Here is a 7,908-nt window from a genome sequence, read left to right as displayed (position 1 = left end):
ACTAGATCAATTCTTTGCTTTTGTTAGTGTAAGTTTAATTTCTTGCATTTGCCATTACGTTGTTTTAAGACTCAAGTTTATTGCTTTACTTTTAATTGTTATCAGATTGCTTTACTTTATCGCCTTTATCGTTCATATCGTTCTTGTTTCATTCATACTTAAACTTACGTTTATTGTTGCTTTGATCTTCTTTTTTACATTTATTTTCTTGTTATTTAGTTTAATCGTCTTTTAATTTAATTTGCATCATTATCATTAAATACCAAAAAAATACTAAAATACCCAAATGAAACCTAAACATCCTCGACTCCAAAGAAGTTAAAGAACCTAGGGCAAGGGAAGGTTCTTGCTTGGCTGATCAATCAGCTAGTTAGAAGTTAGAACCGCGAACACAACATTTCAACTTTTTCCGTTCAAGCCAATCAGTGGCTTGGTGGTGGCACACCTACGCAATCCAAGAGAAGAAGGACCCAAAGTTCCTTCTGTCGGCCACCTCAACTGAAAAAAGGGAAATAGGTTCACCCCTCCTCACTATTTGGTTTTTAGATTTCCAAAATTAAATTGTTATGTTCCTTTTCTTAGGCTTTGAATGTTATCTATTTATGTAATTGAAATTTTAAGAAAATCTTGTTTTTGTTGTCAAAGTTACTAGTATAAAGCGAGATGAGATTTTTCCTCACAACTCTATAAAAACCTAACCATTTGTTCATCACGTTCTTATGCTTTGATTTTATCTTATATATATAAAGCAAAAGATAGAGAATGGTAAAACATTCAAAATACCAGTATTATGCCCTTTGTTAATGCAAACATTAAGAATTGAAATTATTAATTAAATGAGGATAATGTGGTAAATTCACATTTTTTTTTCATATTAAAAAATTAAAATTAAAAGAAAAATCAGATAATGAATCTTATTTTTATGAAATACAACTACCCATTATCTTTTTTAATTCTCAAATAAATTTAAATGTATTTTAACACATTTAAATGCTTTCAATCTCTCCAACACAAACTAGGAATCCTCTTGGTTCTTTATCTGAATGCTTTCAATCTTCGGACTCCTCATCTTGATAGCACACGTAACTCCTAATCCAGAGTTAATTTACATCCTCGCTCTCTCTCTCTCTCTCTCTCTCTCTCTCTCTCTCTCTCTCTCTATATATATATATATATATATGGCCAAAGAGCCTTGATAGCACACCTAACTCCTAAACCTGACTTATTTTACTTCGGAGGCATTCTAGAATCAACAATAATGAATTCTGAAGCCGCTGAAACTGGCAGCACCACGAGGACGAGGTTTTTAGGCCTACTGCTGTTAATGCCAGGGGCTCTAATACTGGCGATGGGTTGTTGTGAGATGTCATTCTTGAAGGCGGTGATGTTATTTTAGAATTAAAAAAGATAATGATTAGTTGTGTTCCTTAAAAATATGATATATTATCTGATTTTTCTTTTAATTTTAATTTTTTTAAATATGAAAAAGTATGAATTTACCATATTATCCTCATTTAATTAATAATTCCAACAATTAATGTTTGCATTAATCAAGGGCATTTTCTGGTATTTTGAATATTTTACCATTATTGTTATTATTATTATTAGTCTCTCCGCATGCACTTCCGCTCTTGAGTGAGACTTTTAAAAAAAAAATTATTTTAGAATTGAAAAAGATAATGGGTAGTTGTGTTTCACAAAAATAAGATCCATTATCTAAATTTTCTTTTAATTTTAATTTTTTAAAATATAAAAAGTGTGAATTTACTATATTATCCTCATTTAATTAATAATTCCAATTCTTCATGTTTGCATAACCAATGGTATTTTCTAGTATTTTGACTCTTTTACTATTTTTTGTCTTTTCTTTTATATATAGATTAATTATTTTTTAACGATTAATCTTAATCTTGCTGGATCCTTGAGGTTACTCCAGTGTCATGGGCCTACCTGGTTCAAACATGGCCGACCGGTGTCAATTGAAGACCAAGTCGGACAAAGCAGCCTAGTCCTACATCAACGGCCCAGCCCATAAATTCTTGGGGCAACTGATGGAACTTGATACTATTAGACCCTAATTTGTTTTTTGTTTCCTGTTCTTAATATAATCTTAGTTTCATTTTATTAATAGTATCATTTATTACTATTTCTTTTTTCCCCCCTCTTTTTTGAGGACCTTTCCTATTAAGAGGGATAGTATATTAAATTCACACACACTACACAGATACTATGGCAGAAGATCTAATTTTGTGTCCTTCCTTTTTTATTCCTTTCTTATTAATGTTTGCGGAATGGCATATGATCTTCCCTACCAATCTCATCTTCACTCTCATTCTTACTTTCATTCTCTCTCTTTTTCCTCTATACTCTAGCACAAAAAATGAAAACTAAAAACTAAAATTGAAATGGTTATCAAATGGGCCATTAAAAAATGCCTTGAATGGATGTATTAACTAGAATTTGGATACTCACTGGACCAAATATTAAAGATACAAATTAACAATATGGTATGTGAAAGGCCCCGCCCCAAATTTCTCAAAACCCGAGGCAAATCCTGTGTAGTTCCTTACATCACCCCGATGTCGGGCCCACTTACTAAAAACCAGACTTTCTGCCAAATTTCAGCAGAGTCTCCCCTATAAATTGGACATTTTCCAAAATTTCAACATGCATAAAAACACATTTAATATTCCCAACGGGCAGCATGCACAATATAATTTCATGCAATTCACATAAACGGCCTTCGGCCTTCCAATAATTCTCAACAAACTACCAAACACGCTAACAAATCAATTCATGCCTTAAACAAGGCAAACGATAAATTCAAATATAAATTTATGACTACTAAATTACAACATACCTCATCTAACTTTTTCAATTTCAGCATACGAGGTTTTAACCTCCTAACACAATCACATCTAAGTCCGGTAAATTTCAGGACCAAGGACAAGGTCCGAACCAACCCCAAAAGAACAACAGGACTAACATTTAGTCTACGGCTGCACCTAATAACCTTAGGTTGCCTACGTACCCTCACTGAGGGATCAAGCCACACGTAGTTCTTCCATAAAACCTAATTCCACATATAGGCAATACCTTATTTCATTTCTCTGTATTTCACATAATCTCCCCATACGCCGGTACTACCAACGCCACGTATAGGGCCTGTCAACACGCCGGATAACCTTCGCCACGTGCGACCATACCATACTATCACAATAACTCCTCATACGCCGGTACAACCAACGCCACGTATGGGGTCTGTCTTAACGCCAGATAACCTACGCCATGCGAGACCTGCACATCATATCACATATCTCCCCATACGCCGGTACAACCAACGCCATGTATGTGGTCTGTCGACACGCCGGATAACCTACGCCAGGCGTGACCTCAACATAATATCACGTAATCTCCTCATACGCTGGTACTACCAATGCCACGTATGGGGCCTGTCCGCACGCCGGATAACGTACGCCACGTGGGACCTAACTTTCATAGTGTAGTACGTGTAGTGTAACCAAAATCCAGGGATGTGCCTAAGGTAGTGCTTATAGCACTCCAAACTGACATTCTAGACTCTTTTTATACCTTTACAAACATATATAAATATATGATTTAATTCTAATATTGTGTAAACCTAAACAATAGTCTAGCACCCGATAATCCCCCTGGGAAGGTGAGATTACTCCGGGAGACTCACGGTTAACCAAGGGTCAAACTACCCTAACCCTGGTCAAACGGGCCCAAGACCTCCAAATTTTGATCCAAAAGTTCCTATGGGATCTACTAGGTATAGGACACTCGTCCTGCAAGTTTGGTCCAGATCGGACGGTCGGATCGCTCACGATCGCACGATCTGACGGTTATTATAAAACATAAACTTTAAATTATTTAATTGGAATATCCGGGGCTCCGATTCACGGTCCGTGAATTCCTACATGATCCTAGAAATACCTAGATTAACATATATTAAATTTAAGACCATCCAACGATCCTAACCTATCGAACCCGGATAACGCGCAATAGGCGATATCCGTTCGATAGTCAAACGACGTCCGAATTGAGATCCGCAAAATCCTACGCACTCGTGCAAGACACAGTGCAACTTCACTACCCTCTCCCATGCGCCGCCACAAGCGTCGGCAGCGTTGGGTGTTCAAAGCGATTACACATCGCGGGAAAATCTCAAAACCACGGCTCCAAACTCCTACCCTATGTATAACACCCTATTTGGAGCCACTTTTGTTCTTGGACCTACCCCAAAAACTGACCGGAGGTGGCCGGAATCGAGATCCCAAAACCGGCCGAATTTCAATTCGTAAATCGAATTACATACGCTCAAAATCGATGCAATCCTACCCAATCATCAGCTAGAGCATGGAAAATAGGTAGAAATCCATACCTTACTCATCTGAATCGGTGGCCGGAGGAGAGAGATCGAGCTCCTTGAATTTTGGGTTAAAACCGATCAGATTTTTGCATTTTCCGGCGAGCACAGGTGGTTCCAGTGGCTGAGATTGGTCGGGATGGGAAGAGGAAGATGGCACGGTTCTTTTGGGACCGGTGCCACCCCAAGCGGTAGCCAGATGCGATGGTGGTGGCCCAAAAACCACCGCTGTGAACAGTAACAGGGGGGCTGTTTCTACGCAGGGGGAGAGAGAGAGAGAGAGAGAGAGAGAATCTGATTTTTATAAAAAATCCCATTTTGAAATAATTACGATTGTGCCACTAGGTTTCTTTTGACCATATCTCTCTCGTTACAACTCCGATTCGAGCCCACTATGTGTCAACGAACTCATCTCAGTACGACCTATCCAAAAATACTAGTCACTGTCCCAAACTCTCTCCGGGTAAGAAAGTGACCAAAATACTCCTATCTCAAGGGTAAATTTGTAATTTCATTTAAATAATTAAATAAGGGATTAAATTTGGAGTCGGGGTGTTAGAGTATGAGGAGTGTTTAAGTAAACAAGTTGGAGATCATGTGGATTTAACATAATACCACATACCATGTAACTCCTATATTTTCGACACAAACCCACCTTATTTTTAATTTCCCATGAAACCCAAATTTAAAAGACTTAAATGTCAAAATGGTCCCTATGTTTTATCCATTCGGCCAATTTAGTCCATCTATTTTTAATTTGGCTAATTTAATGTGTTCACATATGTTAGCTAATGTAGTAGAATATGTCAAATAGACGTTAAAATAGACATGTGCACAGTACGTGAGTGGGCATAAAGGTATTTTAACACAAACCAAAACCCTCGAGACTCTATTCCTTGGCACCAATGTCAACTGCCGTAGTCTACATTCATGAGAATTGGGGTTTCAAATTCAATCAATTCCCTTGAATATCAATCACTTCACTTGAGCCCAAATAAAGATGGCAAAATTTGATAGAGGCTCAATCAACCCAGGTGAGTATTCTTGAGTTTGGACCCTATGCTTGTTTTCCTTTAGTGTAAAGTTTGTTTCAGTGACTGGTTGTTGGTACACATGTCTTGCTTGCTAACTATTTTTTCACTTTCTTGGTTTCTTGTTTTGAAGATTGTTTGTTTTGCTGCTTTGCTTTAATGGAAATCCCTTTAACCAAAGAAAAAAAAAAAACAAAGTATGTACATAATGGTGGATTTTACGACCCACTCACATCAATAAGAGTACCAATCTCAAACCATATGTTGTGCAAATAAAAAATTTATTTATTAACAGAAGTCTATTACTTTTGTTGTGCAGATGATGATCACATACATGACTATTGAATTTAGATAAGGTGACTTATTTTGATAAGGTGGACATTTTGTGCACACTCCAAGAACCCATTATATAAGGTGACTTATTTTGATAATGTAGATGTTGATAGGTTGTTTACATTAGAAATTAAAGACATGATAGGAGAGTTGGGTGTTCAAAACTCCAAATACTTTTATTACACGCTTCCATGGACCAGCACATGGTCTTTATGCATTGGAGAAAGATGAACACATTTAAGGTTTTGTGAGCTCAATGCCTAGGAATAGGCGTGCATGACAGTGATGTGTTTGTGTTGGAATTTTAAAAAGGTTTTACAATTTTAATTATTTTGGTTGTTTTATTTTATTTATTGTTGGGTTATATATATTTATTTAATTTTCATATATTATTTTTATATTGAATGCCTTAATTTTATGGTTTAATGTGGTGAATGTTACATGTTTTTGGATGCCTATAAAATGCCACTCCTCTTTCACATTTGAACACCCACAATACACCATCAGAATATCACATACCAAAATCACCACCACAAACTAATTCTCTCATTTTCTACCTTTTTATATATACACTACTACAAAAAGTGAAAAAGACGACCAGAAAACAACGACGGTCTAAGTGAAAACCGCCGTGGTTTATAAAAAGACGACGGTTCTAAAAACACCGTCGTGTAATACCACATTAGACAACAAAAAATTGGAGATTCAAATGGCTGTTCAAAAACAACGACGTACCTAATTAAACAACCGACGCCTATTTGAAACAGATTTCCGCAGTGTAAAATCAAAGCCAACAAAGAACGGCGGAAGTTATGAATCGACCGACGTAGAAATTAAAGACGACGATTTCAATAAAAACCGCCATTTTTACTCATAAAATAACACGACGAGGTTTTCGTATAAGACGCCGTATAATTACAAACAAATCCACGTCTTTAAAATAAAAAATATCGCCGTATTAAAATAATTTACAACGACGTAAATATAAATATATCGACGTCATTATCATATAGTTCTACGACGTTATCTTTAAATTGTACTATAAAATTTAACGTCGTATTTATTCATTTCATACGTCGTAAATTTAATTTAAACTGTCGTCTTAATATGAATTTTTGTTAACAATTTTTTTCTTTGATTTTCTTATCCTACGCCGGTAGATCTACTTAATGACAAGAATTGAAATAACCACGACGGTTTATATAGAAAACCGCCGACATAATCAGATTTTTCTGAGAACCCAAGGGTTACGAAATCTTAACAGATGGAATTCTGTTCCACATCATAATCTTAACAGATGACACAGATTTGCAATCAGAGAGACAATTTTTTTGAAGTTGATGATGTGTGTGCGTTTGTGTATCTACAAAAATTATACCTAACGTCTTTGCAAATTTGCAATCAGAAAGACAATTTTCAACGACGGTTATATTACACCTAACGACGTTTAAAAAATCAACGTCGCTCAACAAATATATTACGTCGTCTTAGTATTACTTAAGACGACTAAAAACGACGACAGTAAAACAAAAACAGTCGTTGTTCTTATATTCTTATTTTATTTAAATCCACGTCGGTTATATTAAACATAACGACGTTAAATGAAAGATTCCACGGCGCATAACAAATATTGCGTCGTGTTATTTAAAAACGACGTAGTTATATGTAACCGCCGTATTTCTTTTTTGAAATGGTTTTATATATAAGCAACTTTTCGACTTACACATGCACTGTTTCCAAACCCGATTAAAAATTTCAATCTCCCAGAGAAAACTTTTCGTCTTTTTTCCTGTCAGAGCACTGTCAGAGTATCTCATCGTCTTCCTCTCGTCTTCTTCGTCGTCTCTGAACTTAAACATCGATCGTCTTCCTCTTGCTTTCATTGCACGCAAAAGGTAAACTTTCATTTTCACTATTTTGGTTACTGTTTTGCATGCTCATACGTTTTTTGTTTGAAAAATCTTTTTACCTTTTTTCTGGCCAAAATCATTTTACTTCTTTCCAAGTTTGATAAAATATACAGACAAAGAGGGAAAGTTTCCAACTTTGAAGACAACTACCTCAACTAAATAAGACGACGGTAGTTCTTATTTACGTGGTTAAATATGTAGACCACGACGGTTCGTCAGTCGTTCTAGCGTCGTCTGAAAATTG

The sequence above is a fragment of the Prunus dulcis genome, unplaced genomic scaffold (assembly GCF_902201215.1).
Source record: "Prunus dulcis unplaced genomic scaffold, ALMONDv2, whole genome shotgun sequence".
NCBI lineage: Eukaryota > Viridiplantae > Streptophyta > Magnoliopsida > Rosales > Rosaceae > Prunus > Prunus dulcis.
The sequence above is the reverse complement of the archived record's forward strand: the minus strand, read 5'-3'. Positions refer to the sequence as shown.